The 13634-nt window shown below is 33.6% G+C and overlaps 1 protein-coding gene across 7 annotated transcripts in view; it reads right to left on the reverse strand.

The window, feature by feature from the left end:
* LOC111701538 (protein tramtrack, alpha isoform) overlaps window positions 1-13634 on the reverse strand; it is an 85288-nt gene that overhangs the window by 36597 nt on the left and 35057 nt on the right. The window contains exon 1 of one of the 7 annotated variants that reach the window (XM_023472856.1): window positions 5315-5381. The exons of 5 other annotated variants lie outside the window; for them this stretch is intronic. The gene's annotated coding sequence lies outside the window, so the exon portion shown is untranslated. Of the gene's footprint in view, window positions 1-3504; window positions 3558-5314; window positions 5382-13634 lie in introns of those variants that run through there. One more of the 7 variants, XM_023472858.1, reaches the window with a different exon arrangement.

A 13634-nucleotide genomic window follows, 5' to 3' on the forward strand; every position in this document is an offset into this window, starting at 1 on the left:
GGAGGGGGGGGGGATGTATCAGGGAGAAGAGGAGGAGGAGGGGGATATAATTAGGAGAGAAGAAGGATTTATGCAGGATGAGTAGTATTGTTTAAATTCTCCAGGTCCTAGTAGAGTACAGCGTACACCTGTCTCAGGGCACATGCTCATTCTTCCCTTTAATTCCCCTTAAATACCCCTTTAAATCCTTTCTATACATTTCCAACCCTTCCCTAAACCTGACCTTTAAAGTTTACATTTATCAAGTAACTGGACAAAGGAAAGTTTGACGTAAAAATTGAACATTTTTGTAAAGTTTTGTCTGTATTTTTGTTAACCCAAGTTTTTAGGTAAAATTAGTATGCAACTAACTAGGTTTGGAAGCATTATCAAATCAATTTCAAGGAGTATCAAGGAACAGGATTCAGGGAGCACCAAGGAACAGGATTCAAAGAGTATCAAGGCACATGTATTCAAAGAGTATCAAGGAACAGGATTCAGGGAGCACCAAGGAACAGGATTCAAAGAGTATCAAGGCACATGTATTCAAAGAGTATCAAGGAACAGGGATTCAGAGAGTACCCAGGAACATGATTCAAAGAGTATCAAGGAACATGAATTCAAAGATTATCAAGGAAAGTGAATTCAAAGAGTATCAAGGAACATGTATTCAAAGAGTATCAAGGAACAGGATTCAGGGAGCACCAAGAACATGTATTCAAAGAGTATCAAGGAACATGGATTCAGAGAGTATCAAGGAACAGGGATTCAAAGAGTATCAAGGAACATGGATTCAGAGAGTATCAAGGAACATGGATTCAAAGAGTATCAAGGAACATGGATTCAAAGAGTATCAAGGAACATGGATTCAGAGAGTACCCAGAAACATTGATTCATGGAGTTAAGCCGTAAAAACAGATTAAGACGGAGTGAGAGAATTGGACCAATTTGTTTTGGCGTCGGAAGAGTTAAATTAATTCTTGACGTTGTAAAAGATAATTACGCTCAATACACTCAATCCTTTCGTGACACAAGATATTTACAATCTTAGAACATTTGAATAATTGACTCAATACTGTTAAATAATAATTGCTCAAAATTTATATTCATACAAGATTTTTTTGCAAATAAATTCCTTCACTCGAAATTCTCGATTATTCCCCTGTAGAAACATAAAACATTCAACCCTTAGCATATTTCCCCAATTTCCCACCTCCTAATTCCCCTCCCCCTCCTTGTCTGAAATATATACGAACTAAAGAACAGCTCAATCCTATATCAAGTAGCTGGAGTGAGTGGTTTGGGTTTAAAGAATTATTTGAACTGTGAATCTCATTCTTAGCTCTATGGCTAACCTTGGCTTTCCTTGGCTCTTTTGTTTCTCTTGGCTCTCTTGGTTTTCTTGGTTCTCTTGGTTCTTTTGGCTCTCTTGGTTCTCTTGGCTCTCTTGGTTCTTTTGGTTCTCTTGGTTCTTTTGGTTCTCTTAGTTCTCTTGGTTCTCGTGTCTCTCCTGGTTCTCTTGGCTATCTTGGTTCTCTTTGCTCTATTGGTTCTTTTGGCTCTCTAGCTCTCTTGGTTAACTCGGCTCTCTTGATTTTTTTGGCTCTCTTGGTTCTCTTGGTTCTCTTGGTTCTCTTGGTTCTCTTGGTTCTCTTGGTTCTCTTGGTTCTCTTGGTTCTCTTGGTTCTCTTGGTTATCTTGGTTCTCTTGGTTCTCTTGGCTCTCTTGGCTCTCTTGGCTCTCTTGGCTCTCTTGGTTCTCTTTGCTCTATTGGTTCTTTTGGCTCTCTAGCTCTCTTGGTTAACTCGGCTCTCTTGGCTCTCTTGGCTGTCTTGGCTCTCTTGGCTATCTTGGTTCTCTTGGTTCTCTTGGTTCTCTTGGTTCTCTTGGCTCTCTTGGCTCTCTTGGCTCTCTCTAAGTATGGATTTAAATGCCTGTTGATGGTATTGAGTGTATACAGGTGTAGAGCCAGGCCAAATCATTCATCACCTTCAGGCAACTAGGCAACAGCAGGGCCCACCCCATCCCTTTTCTTGCCTCATTCCCCTCATTTCTTGTCCTAACATCCTCCCCCCCCCTCTCCTTTCATAATTTCAAAGGACTAAAAATATTGGGTTTTCTCTCAAGACTTGATAGTTATGACGTAAAAAAGGACACTATGTAGTCATAGAAAAAAATACAATCTCTAGTATCCTCTTATTGTAGATTTAGAAAAAGTTTGGAAAATCATTTCTATAATTAAGGTTTAGTTAACTTTATCAAAGGTTTGTTTTATTATATATAATTTGGTTTTCAGATTTGAAGATTAGCCTGAATAAATCCGTTGCTGATCCTGCGCAATAAACACGCTGACCCCTTGGTAATTGCGCAATCCTTGATTACCTTTAGGTTCAAGAACATAGTTTATCTTCATATCAGATTTAAGTTCATATTTCATATTCTGCTTTAAAACTCTGGTCAAAGAACATCATGCTCTCATGATTGATTGATTGATGAATGAAGGATGATTGGATGAATGATGTTGGATGACTAGACAAGTCTAAAGAGAGAATGAAATCCTGATTATAAGCTCATTTTAAAGAGGATCAAAATTAAATAGAGCAAAATTTCTTCAGGATCGAGTGTACCCCCTATCCCTCAAACCATTTCCTCCCCCCCCCACCTCCTCCTCTCTCCAACAATCAAATATAATAACCAACATCCTTTACAACTTTGGCAGAGTAGCATAACTGTCTTTAAAAGTTTAAATTACTTTTCTAAATATTTTAAGTTTAGAAATTGCTTATGCTTAACTTTTGAGTAAATGGTACAAAATATTCTCAGTAAAAATTGTTAAAACATTTATTAAAACTTCTATTGTACGATTTCATGAAAATGATAATTTAATAATATCTTAATTTTGATAATAACAAAAACAATATTAATAATAACAATAATAATAATAAAGAATAATAATTTTGTAGACAATAATCAAATAATAAATATTTGTAAATGATGAAGATACCGGGATAATTATCTCTGTAATATTTAAAGCCATGGATGTCATTGACCCTGAATAGGAATATACCGCTCATACAAGTTTATTACATATACAGACATATCCCCTCTCAGAACATGGATTCAGAGAGTATCAAGGAACAGGGATTCAAAGAGTATCAAGGAACATGGATTCAGAGAGTATCAAGGAACAGGGATTCAAAGAGTATCAAGGAACATGGATTCAGAGAGTATCAAGGAAAATTTCTCCCTAAGGATGATAAGGAAGAAAGCACCTATATATGCCAGACAAACTTATGTAATGCTAAACCTTAAACCTTTATACCTTTAAACCTACATAAACCTACCCAAGAAAGTCTCAAAAGTATCCCGAATGTTTTGACTTTGATTTAAAATTATGTTAACAGTGATTCACGATATGCTATATTCGCGAACAAAGAATGTGATTTTAAATTTAAAAATATTGAAAAAAAGACAAAGAAGGCAAATTTTGAAGAAAAGAAGATATTGAAAGATGAAATTCCAAACCTTACTTCAGAGATGGGTGGAGGTCACATATAGAAGAAAACAAAGCAATCTTACCTAAAATACAAGATTATTTACACTTGGAAATATATTTGACAAAGAAAAGTTGCATGCAAGAATAATAAAATAATAAATAGGAAAATGTGTAAATTCTTTAAAAAGTAGACTATTTATTAAAAGTAAATTTAGATTCTGTAATAAAACTTTGTTTAAAACATCTTTGGCACATATATATGTATTTCAGTTTTTAACTTCACACTTTTTATTAAAAAAGACATATACTAAACATAATGTTTCACGTCTATCATGACGATTCTCAGTAGTTACCTTATATTATATTATATTATAAATATAGATATATATTTACTTTAAAGGTATTTATTAGCTAAAGCTAACGCTAATTCCCCTTATTTTGAATAAAGCCAGGTGCCTTAAACCCCCTACTCCTATATCCCAACCCTACCCTAAGTTTCCCCCCGGGTTCCTCCTACCCTATGTTTTTACACCTTCCCCTTCTTTATAGCGAAACACTTTTGCAAGTTTGCATTCAGTAAACAAAAATGAAGTAAGCTTTAATTTTTCAGATTTTGATGAATGTTAATAGAAGATATTGTCGCTCGTCATTGATGTATTTTTTTGTTGTTGTAATATATATACATCCACTATGTACTTTTTCTATAACGCTGCAAGCCTGCATACAATACATGTACTTTAAATTGGTCGGTGTATCAATGTTCGGCAGTTGCATATATTTATATATTGCATTGTACTCACATTGTACTGTTTATTCTGTACCTTATATATTTTTTTATTTTTTTTAAGTTTATGTAGTGTCCTGCCTGGTTCACATACTTTTCTATACTATTGTTCTTAATTTGCTGTCCTGTATGGGCTGGATTTGTCCTATATATATATTCCAATAGCATATGTTGTCCTGTATGGACTGGATTTGTCCTTTATATATTCCAATTGCATATGTTGTCCTGTATGGACTGGATTTGTCCTATATATATATTCCAATTGCATATGTTGTCCTGTATGGGCTGGATTTGTCCTATATATATATTCCAATTGCATATGTTGTCCTGTATGGACTGGATTTGTCCTTTATATATTCCAATTGCATATGTTGTCCTGTATGTGCTGGATTTGTCCTTTATATATATATATTCCAATTGCATATGTTGTCCTGTATGTGCTGGATTTGTCCTTTATATATATATTCCAATTGCATATGTTGTCCTGTATGTGCTGGATTTGTCCTTTATATATATGTATTCCAATTGCATATGTTGTCCTGTAAAACTAGTATCCTGTAGATATTGTCTTGTTCTGCATATGCTGTCCTCCAAAAGTTTTCTTGTTTATATATATTGTTGCGAAATGTTGTCCTATTGTCCTACAAATCTTGTCCTGCAAATGTTACCCTGTATATGCTTTTATGTTGTTCTGTACATGTTCGTCCTGTTAATGCTAATTGTATGTGTTGTCCTGTATATATTGTACTGAATACGCTGTCCTGTATGTGTTGTCCTGTATGTTGTCCTGTTTATATTTTCCAGCATATAATGTCTTGTAAATATTGTAGTCCTGCATATATTATACGCTGTCCTGTATGTGATGTCCTGCTTATCTTGTCCTATGCATGTTATCTTGTAAATATTGTCCTGTATAGTTTTCCCTCAACATATTGTTCTGTTATAATGCATATGCAATATGCATAAAATGAGACTACATTCAATTTTTCACTTAATCACTTTTTCGAAGATGCTTACTGTGCGCGTTAAAGGAGTGCTGCGCGCGTAAATCTGACCTTAACGTGCAGAGCTGTGAACGGTTCGGCTGTCTAGCGATGTCTGAAGTTAAATCTAAACCTTGCCTAGGAAGTACCGGAGCTAGTAAAGGGGGGGGGGGTAGAGAGCAGAGAAGGATATACTCCGCAACCGAACCTTTACTCCCCCCCCCCCCCCTAGGCAAGCAACAGGCCCAATATACAGGTCTGTTACGCTATGATACCGGTACAGGGGGGGGGGGGGTCGCAACAGGTACTTTCAGCTTGGAAAATATACGCTGGAGAGGGATAAATGCATATGTAGACCGTAGAAGAAATATTATTAGATGAGTCACATTTTTTGCAAATACGCAGGGTTTTTTTAATAGAATAGTTGAACCAGTCTTAGGGTGTGAGTAAAGTTTTCATTTAAAAATCAATATTTAAGATTTAATTAACATGTGTTTTACTCGTTAATTCTTTAAGCTGATTGTTGTATGAAGAGAAAATCTGGTTCAAAATCCTTTAATTACTATTCTCCGAGTATACCTAGAGATGAACCCTGGGCACCTGCCTTACACCCCCCCCCCTTTCAACAAGCCAGGACGGAGATACCTTTAAATCCCCTAAATTTTCGTGTTTTCAAATCCAGATGTTGAGAAAATGTGGAATTCAAGCAGGTATACAATCTACATAATACTTGAAAAAAATATTGAAATGTACAAGGATCTAAAATGTATATTTCTTGGAAATGTATGGACATTGTTCAGTATTAAATGTACAACGGACATACTTCCATGGGGTCAGTTGTAAACACTGTGTCTCATACTTGTATAAGGATTACTTTTTTCAGTGTTATCAATTTTTCTAAAAGTAATCAACTTTTCTGTACTGTATCATTATGTAGATATTAATCTCAGTTTAATCAACTTTTCTGTACTATATCATCATGTAGATATTAATCTCAGTTTAATCAACTTTATCTGTACTGTATCATCATGTAGATATTAATCTCAGTTTAATCAACTTTATCTGTACTGTATCATCATGTAGATATTAATCTCAGTTTAATCAGAGACGACTGTACGAAAGTAATACTCTCTGTCTCTTTATATTCATGATTCCCCCCAACAGTAAAATTGTGTTTTTCTTTGCCAAATAATTTAATCACCCTTTTCATAACTTTATCCGAGCTAGAAGTCTTAATTATCATTGGGATAGTCATATCTTAGAAATTTCAAGTCATCTTTACAGTCTTATCATCTGTGGGTAACCCTGCACATATTAAGAACTGTGTACATAGATTTTGATTTATTAGACGAAATCAAGAAATGGATAAATATATTATATTTTACGGCACACAAAATCTGGGCTTTAATTTTGAAAAGCTGCAACTGCAATATACATCCTTTTGTAGGGCTTTCGTTTTTTGTCATGAATTTACTATATATCTAGCTTTACTTCATGTATATATTACTAAACTGCAATTTGATGTACTGTAAATAAATTTCCCTTCAGCTGAAAGTACTTTATGTTCTTTATTTTGCCAAGTTGTTTTTTTAACATTGCGTTATTTTTTGATACTTTTTTGTACTTTACTTGACCTTTCTTTGTGTTACATAAGTCTCCATATTGTATTGTTTTTCATTATCAAACTTTTATCGATGGAACGTTTTCTATATTGAATAAATAATTACTGTACTGTAAACCCATACATAACGTACATGTCATTTCCACTGAAAAAAATAATCGCGTAAACAAATCCAAAAATTTGAACAAAACAAAAGTTTGTTATTTTAGTCTAAAAAAGCCTTCTACATATGTGACGTTTAGAGTAAAGAGGGTGAAGTGTATCGGCTATTAAACGTGCAGTCGATATGTTGCATCATTTGCATTATTATTATTTTTTTAGCCAATTTGGCCAGCTTTAGCGAACATAAATTATAAACCACAAAACATTCTTTGAATTTGACGATCTTAATGATTTGGTTTCCCGCCATCAATACACCTCTTATTGGTTTACTAAATGGTTAGGTAAAGAAAGAACCTTGTGTTCAAATGCAGGGATGTATGAATAAAGAAAAAGCCTCAATTAATTCAGTAAAGTCGTCTCTGAAGTCTCTTATCCTATGTGGGTAACCCTGTATGTATTAATATATTCATATGAGCGAAGAACTTTATTATGCAGATAAAATTATATTATTTGCCGTAGTTTAATATCGACAGATCACTCTTAAAAGACAAAAATTGTGAAACAAGAAAAAAAGAATACTATCAATATTTCTCAGTTCAGTGCATCCTATTAAAAAACAGATTTAAATAAGCTGAGAAGAAAGAAAACCACGCATTGTATTTGGTTCGTATTCCCATAATGTTTGATCAGGCAGTATAGCAAGGCATAGCCTCAGGCAGTAGGAGTTGCCTTCAATATAAGCGTAAACCAAGAGAGCTGCCAACACTTATAATTTATGTAACCAAACACAGGGCTGTTCAGGACCAAGCAGGAGTGTTCAAAACCAAACAGGACTGTTCAGAACCAAACAGGGGTGTTCAGGTCCAAACAGGACTGTTCAGAACTAAACAGGGCTGTTCAGGACCAAACAAGACTGTTCAGAACTAAACAGGGCTGTTCAGAACCAAACAGGACTGTTCAGAACTAAACAGGGATGTTCAGGACCAAACAGGGCTGTTTAGAACCAGGCAGGAATGTTCAGAACCAAAGAGTGCTGTTCAGGACCAAACAGGGCTGTTCAGGATCAAACAGGGGTGTATGTTTAAAATATCTACACATTACACAATCAGGTTGTAAAGATATAAGAGTTGCAAAGACTCATTTTCTTTTTCCATCTATTTTTCTTAAGTATTATTCCCTCTGCCCTACCCTGGTGAATAGATGGTGTTCAGAGTTGGTATTGTTTATGATATCGAGATCAATCTATTCTACGTGTCTTTCTTTCAAAACTTTTTGTGTGTTTTAGATTTAAACATATGATCATACAAAATTTTATTTGATTTATAAATTCTAAGTTCTATTCGGTAAATTCCAGATTCTAGATTCTAGATTCCAGATTCCAGATTCCAGATTTCTAGATTTTCAGATTTCCAGATTTCCAGATTCCAGATTTCAGATTTCAGATTCCAGATTCGAGATTCCAGATTCGAGATTCCAGATGCCAGATTTCAGATTCGAGATTCGAGATTCAAGATTCGAGATTCAAGATACCAGATTACAGATTTCCAGATTCCAGATTTCAGATTTCCAGATTTCCAGATTTCCAGATTTCCAGATTTCCAGATTTCCAGATTCAAGATTCAAGATTCGAGATTCAAGAATCGAGATTCCAGATTCCAGATTCCAGATTCCAGATTCCAGATTCCAGATTCCAGATTCAAGATTCAAGATTCAAAATTCAAAATTCAAAATTCAAGATTCAAGATTCAAGATTCGAGATTTAAGAATCGAGATTCCAGATTCCAGATTCCAGATTCAAGATTCAAGATTCAAGATTCAAGATTCAAGAATCGAGATTCCAGATTCCAGATTCCAGATTCCAGATTCCAGATTCCAGATTCCAGATTCAAGATTCAAGATTCAAAATTCAAAATTCAAAATTCAAGATTCAAGATTCAAGATTCGAGATTTAAGAATCGAGATTCCAGATTCCAGATTCAAGATTCAAGATTCAAGATTCAAGATTCAAGATTCAAAATTCAAAATTCAAGATTCAAGATTCAAGATTCAAACTGTAAGATGTAAATATTAGACACATACATGTCTATGTATATAGCATAACAGCAAAATGATTTTAATGTGCATGCAGAATAAGACTTTTTTTGAATTGCATTAAGAAATAAACATTAGAAACACAGATATGCATTAGTATTATGCTGCTTGCTGCATGTGAGTAACCTTGAAAAGTACATTGGTCCCAATCTTCATGTTTACAGTTAACATGCGTGGGTGGGGAGAGGGGGGGATTTCATGTGTGAATGGGATAAAGGGAGGGGAAGGGATACAAGGGAGCTAATACAGGGATACAAGGGAGCTAATAGAGGGATACAAGGGGGCAAATAGAGGGACACAAAGGAGCTAATACAAGGACACAAGGGAGCTAATACAGGGATACAAGGGAGCTAATAGAGGGATACAAGGGAGCTAATAGAGGTATATACAAGAGAGCTTATACAGGGACACAAGGGAGCTTATACAGGGACAAAAGGGAGCTAATAGAGGGATACAAGGAAGCTAATATAGGGATACAAGGGAGCTAATATAGAAATACAAGGGAGCTAATACAGGGATACAAGGGAGCTAATAGAGGGATACAAGGGAGCTAATACAGGGACACAATTGGGAGCTAATAGAGGGATACAAGGGAGCTAATACAGGGATACAAGGGAGCTTATACAAGGACACAAGGGAGCTAATACAGGGATACAAGGGAGCTAATAGAGGCATATACAAGAGAGCTTATACAGGGACACAAGGGAGCTCAGACAGGGACAAAAGGGAGCTAATAGAGGGATACAAGGAAGCTAAAATAGGGATACAAGGGAGCTAATATAGGGATACAAGGGAGCTAATACAGGGATACAAGGGAGCTAATATAGGGATAGAAGGGAGCAGAGACCCATGCAATAGCCCTCGGTAATATCATTAAAAATTACAGAAACAGATGGCAAAGGAACTACAAATTAATAAATCTAGGAATACCAAGGAATCCTATGGACTACATCGGACTTTATTAGGCTGTTAGGAATATGCAGATGGCCACAATATGATATTAACTCTTAAATATTCAATTTCAACAGTTTTCCCTACTATGTAAGTTGTTATGAAAAGTCGTCTTCTAAACGAAGACGATATTTCGAATAAGCGGCTTCCAGCGTTTAATTAAAATTTGACGGATTTTTGTAAAGAATGCTTGCAAATATGGTTAAAGTGGTAACAATAAAACAGTGAACTGATTGTTGTCTTCAAGAGTTCTTTTCACTAAAGTTGTATCTAAGGGTTAAGTAATTAAAGTAATTTGCAACTCTAGAAATTTGTAACATTTTCAGAGACATTTAATTTAAACTATCGCAAGGAATGTGGAACTCGTGCAACAAAGGAAAATTTTACTAAACTTTGTATTTACTTTAAAATTTGGTTTTGATTTTAATCGTTTAAAGTTTTACACAATCATCTGCCTTTATATACAAGTGTACGAGAATTTAAAGCTTTCGTAATAAAATAAAATTTTGAAATTTCAGGTTTAATTTCTAGTTTAATAGATAAAATGAAATGATTTTGAAATTGCACAAATATTTAATGAATAACAATTCTGATTGGAAAAATATCAGTTCCACTGTAAGCACACCAATGCAAAAATAAATAAACTCATCTTAAGCAATTGAAAACATTTATATGTTTAATGGTATAAATTTTATTCCATAATAACATAACAATGTAAAATGTACTAAAATAATGAAACTATAATAAAATAAAATAAATAATTTGACACGTGCAGTATGACAGTGATCTTAACCTGATATTTAAATTCTGAAAAATACCTCTATAATGGTTAAAAAATGTTGGTTAAATTTGTACAGAAGACGACATTTAGCACTGTCAGTAAAATCTTGTGTTAACGACCCATATATGTATGTATTGAATGTATGAGCAAGCAAGCATTAATGTATAGACTCCAATTTATTAAATAATAAACGCGTTCTTCCATCCCGATCGTTTTTTATTTCCAGAAAAAGAAATTGAGTGTATATCTTGTATATATTCCAATCTAAAGAATAATAAATAGAATAATTTATAAGTATAAATGAACAGGGCCAACGCCTAACCCGGGAATTTTCCAAATTTTGAATAATCTGATCTACGATCTAAATTTATAAATGTTTGAGTTTTAATTCATAGAAGTTTTTATAAATCTTTGACGGTAAAATAAGAAAAAAATAATGATATTTGACAATCTCCGTGAGCTTTAACGCCAATTGAAATACCTCCATACTATGTAGTTTAGAGTTCACCAAGAACCCTATATTTATATGCCATCCAAATCTTAGTATTTGTCTTTTACAACTTTTTCTAATGATTCAATTCAATCTTCTAAAATTTATAGTTTTGTCCAAAAATCTCAATGTAGAGCTATAAGCTAGATCAAATATGATGTGGGACCCCCGGTACTAAGTTTGTACTATGTGTTTTCGATTGACCAGTACAGACACCCCACTTGTACTGACAAATTTGTTGAGTACCGACCATCCTTTTTTGACGTTTAGGGGATACGTGCTATTATGCTTTATTTGATTGCTTTTTGAAAAACAACCAAAACCTTGACAGAATTTATTTCGATACAGACGAAAAGTGAAGCAAATATATTTAATTTTGAAGTTAAACTCTGAATATGTTTCCGGAATTTCCGAATTGTCCGGTTTTTTTCCGGATCCTGGTCTGCGGAGTTCAATTTTCAGACCATTTATCTCTCCAGTGTAATACATTCTGATAAAAAGTGTATTATTTGTTCAATATAAGACACTATTAGCTAGTAAAAACCCTGCCATGCGTAAAGATAATATACGCCCCAATCCACGGAAAATAAATCTTCAAATTAGAGATGTTTGCTTTTCCTTGCTTTCCAATATTCTTCAACATTTATCATTCCATCATTTATTTCTTATTGAAAATTTTCTTTTTTTAATATTGTTCTCTTGATTTCTCTTATAAATTTCAAGTTTCTGCGGTTTCGTTTTCATTTGCTTAATATGACAAGCCATGTTTTATGTATTTAGTTTATTCTTATAGTTTAACCATATCTTTGATTCTCTTCGTACATTAAACTAAAGTATATTGCTTGTCATCTATTATCGCTATGCAAAAAACCAAAGTGTTTTCCAATTCCTAATGTGTCCCAGGATAAATTTGATTTTCTCGCGTAAAGTTAAATCTAAAGGAGCTACGAGGTCACAAAGCCGTGGCAGTAAGATTGACCTCCTCCATCTGTCTAGTTTATTGTGTTTATTTTCCAAAAACATCTTAATTTTTTTCAGTACATGTATCTTATCTGCATAATAATGGTTGGGGAAAAATTACCCATCGGGGAATATGGTGCAATATGTATACAATCGATTAAGTCGTCTTTGCTTTTTCTTTAAATTACAAAATAATGCTTGAGAATGTTTAATAAGTCGAAGTAAGTTTACTTCATACACAACAGAACACGACTCTGACTGCATGTGCGTCCTAATTATCTTTCTATCAGATAAGAAACTTATGTGAGGTACAGAGTGTCCCAAAAAACATGGGAATTCAGTGACAAATTGGATATCGTCTTTGTTATGAATTAGCATTGTAATACCAAATTTCAAAAGCCATAATATCATTATGTCTGCTAGAGTTTATTTTATAAAAAGGGTAAAAGACTGCAAAGATGTGTCTATAATGTCTCCGCAAGATGAACTGTGAAGACGGACAAGTTTACTCTGTTTGTATACTGCAATTTTCTTGTTTTAATAAGTACACCCTAACACTAATTACTACTCTATATATATGGATGCTTCAAAAAAGTAAAGCCAAGAGCTTGAAAGTCAACTCAGTCTCAATACGTAGCTTTGTAAACCGTAATTAATAAATGAATTGATTGCATTTTATTGCATGAGATATTTTATTGCATCTTAATGTTTGTATATCCATGATTTTACTTAACTAAAAACTGTGAATCGTATTTTTGAGAAAGTCTTGAATTTCAAAATTTTAAGCTTTTTGATTTTTCATTAAAAATGCGTATTTACAATTATGAACGAAATGATACATTATAGTAGAATCCAATATCTTAAACAATTTTAAATTATAAAAAAGTTTTTTAATTAACTTTTAATAAAGACCTCATTCTGTAAGATAAAGAAACCCCAGAATCCCCTTTTGATTAGTTTATAAACCACAAACCGATTCCTTCATTCATATTTTAGACTATTGTTCGGGTTTAAAACAAACAAAAGAACATTCTCTAATTTAATTTAATTTCAATTCCTTGTATTTTAATTTTAATTTGATTTTTCCAATTCCTTTTTTCCTTTGGCTTATCTTGTTTTCTTCGCATGGTGTTCATGGTTTACTAGGCAGGGTTACTGCATGAAAAAACGTACTTTAGATTTTTGAAGATTCATAACTTATAAAAACCTGTATTGTGTAGACTAGTACTTAACTACCAACCTTGCAACAGCGCTGATGAAACCTTAGACCGATACGTAGATACATACATATACAGATATATAGATACATAGTTACATAGATACATAGATACATAGATACATAGATATATAGATATATAGATATATAGATATATAGATATATAGATATATAGATATA

This window comes from Eurytemora carolleeae, unplaced genomic scaffold, assembly GCF_000591075.1.
Source record: "Eurytemora carolleeae unplaced genomic scaffold, Eaff_2.0 scaffold57, whole genome shotgun sequence".
Classification (NCBI taxonomy): domain Eukaryota; kingdom Metazoa; phylum Arthropoda; class Copepoda; order Calanoida; family Temoridae; genus Eurytemora; species Eurytemora carolleeae.